At 48.8% G+C, this 2,568-nt stretch overlaps 1 protein-coding gene across 9 annotated transcripts in view; it reads left to right on the top strand.

Annotated features, from left to right (window-relative positions):
• The window catches only part of PHLDB1 (pleckstrin homology like domain family B member 1), a 46,164-nt gene that overhangs the window by 26,152 nt on the left and 17,444 nt on the right, over positions 1-2,568 (top strand). The gene's annotated exons all lie outside the window — the stretch shown is intronic.

Genomic DNA, 2,568 nt, shown 5'->3' on the forward strand with positions numbered 1-2,568 from the left:
CCACCCCGGAGTCTTCCCGTGGAAAGTGGATTGGGCTCGCATTTGGACCTCAGCACTGGCTGGGCAGGGAAGTAAAAGGTGGAGATGGAGGAGGAGGAGGCTGAAGAGGCTTGCTCCTGCCCTGGTAGAGCTCTCTGTTGGATGGAAGTTTTGGGACAAAACTTCCAATACAAAAACCTGAGATCTGAAGATTAGAGCCAACCAGGGGTCCTAGAAAGACATCACCCAGGTTCCAGCCTTGGCTTGACCCTGGCTCCACTGAGCCATAAAGCAAAGGGATTGGGTATTGTATCCTGCCCAGTCCTGGAGCTCCAGATGCTGTGATTTCTCCTGATCTCAGCCAGAGCAGAAGAGGGTGGTGGGGCAGGGATGTGTGTGTGAGTGTGGGGAGTAAAGTTGGGAGGAGACTTGTGTTAAATAAGAGTTAGGAAGATGTCAGGGAGGAGAATGGGATGATGGCTCAGGTGGCTTACATGCTCATGGCTGAGACTTGCATGTCCATGCACACACATGCATGCTTGTGCAGTTTGCCTGACTGTGGTAATGGATGGGAGGTGAGGGCAGTGAGATCTGGGAAGTGTGTCAAAAAGTGGTGAGTTGGGTGCATTATGTCTAGCCTGTGTTTGGGGGTAAGTGGAGAGCTGCTGAACTGCCCCCTGAGTTCAGATCCCTTGCTTCTCTCCCTGAGCTGCTCTGCCTTACAAATGCATCCACTAACAGATGTGAGGCAGATGCAAGGAAGGAAGAAAACTAGCATTTCCCCAGCACGTGGGTGTGTACCAGGAGTCTTCCTTGGGATATCTCAAGCTGACTTTAGGACGGTCTCCTAAGTCCAGCACTCTTATCCCCATTTGATATACAAGGGCTCAGAGAAGCTACAGATTTGCCTCAAACCTCTCATCTTATAAGCTGCAGAGTCAGAATTAGGACCTAGGCCTGTCTGTCCCCAAAGCCCCTTGTTCCTTCTGTACTGTACTGCACTGGGGTTGGGGGCTGGCATTTCTCTGGCCTCTTCCTCTTTCTTTCTAGAGAGACTGCCTCAGGGAGCCTTAGATCAGCTGATCCCATCCCTTTGAGATCCTGTTGGGTATTTGCTCCAGGTAGTTTGGGAGGGGTCAGCAGTATTGAACTTCTGTTCCCTCCTACCCATACCCACCTTGGCCCCTAGGAAACTGGAGCTCAGCCGCTGGAACCCAGGGGTCGTATTCTTCCCCATGCTCCTCCTCATGAGCCTTACTCAGCTTCAATTCCCTGGCTCCCAGTGTCCCACCCACCTCTGTCTCTGCTTACCCTGGTGCTCCTTGGTCCCCTGTCCTCTCCAGTCTGGTTCAGAGTAGTTCAGAGTACTAGCTTTGGGGTATAACAGATCTGGTTCTAATCCTAGCTCTACCACTTTCTAGCTAAGACACCTTACTTCCTAAATGTCTGTTCTTATCAGCAAAATGGGAATAAATGCACCTGCCTGATAAGGGGGTCAAAGGAGGTAATAAATGCAAAACATTTAGTAGAGTTCTTGGGTCCTAATGGGTTCTCAGCAAACTGTAAATGGCAGACCTTGCTGTGAGGATTACCACCTGGTCTGCTTCAGTCTTTTTTTTGGCTGATCCCAGATTTAGGACAGCTTCCTTCTTCCCTCCCTTCTCTCTCATGTCCTGCTCTTTAGGGTGTTGGTTTAAGGCCACCTCTTTCAGGAAGCCCTCCCAGGATTAACCCAGTCCATTTTCCTCAGCCCCCATCCTTTAAATTTTGTTTTTAGCATTTGATTGTCGAGTCAGGCACTGTGCTAAGCCCTATTAGGGATATGAAACACTGGCCATGCCGTTGGATCTGACAGCCTGGGTTAGGCGGTGTTGATGGAGACATATTTTCACAAGTAACAGTACTACAAGGCAAATGGTGACACAGAATAATTTGAGCATAGAAGGAGGACCAACAAAATTAGTGATCAAGGAAAATTTTAGAGAGAAGACAGCATTTGGTCTGATTTTTGAGGATAAGTAAGCTCTCGATGGGCGGAGAAGACAAAGACAGCTCTCCTCAGCCAGGGGAACAGTTTAAGAAAGGCCTGAGAGTGTACAACTGCACAACCGACTGTACAACATGGCTGAACTGGGAGAACATAGAGGGCTCAGCGTGGGAAGGGAGCTGAAAAGTGTAGACCCAGTTGCAGAAGCCTTTGAATGTCGGCTTGAGAGTTTGTGCTTTATCCTGTGAGTAATGAAGAGTCACTGAAAGATTTTCAGGAGAGGAGCGATCTGACCTTACTCATGGATTAAAAAAAATATATTCAAGTAATACATATTCTTCTTAGGAAGTTTCGAAAATTCAGATAAGCAAGCAAACAAAAACAAACCTCAGGTCATTTTAGGGAGGTATTTGTGGCGGCATGGAATGGATCAGAAAGTTGAGAGAATTGGAAGCAGGAGGCTGGTGAGAAAGTCCAGGCTGAAAAAGCAGAGGGCCTGGATTTGGGTGGTAGCAGTGGGGGTGGGATGAGGGGGATGGAGCAGGTGGAGAACTGTTCAGTATCGCTGTGAGTTTGGACATGTTGATGCAGGGGTCACTGGG

This window comes from Pteropus alecto, unplaced genomic scaffold (genome assembly GCF_000325575.1).
Source record: "Pteropus alecto unplaced genomic scaffold, ASM32557v1 scaffold215, whole genome shotgun sequence".
Lineage (NCBI taxonomy): Eukaryota > Metazoa > Chordata > Mammalia > Chiroptera > Pteropodidae > Pteropus > Pteropus alecto.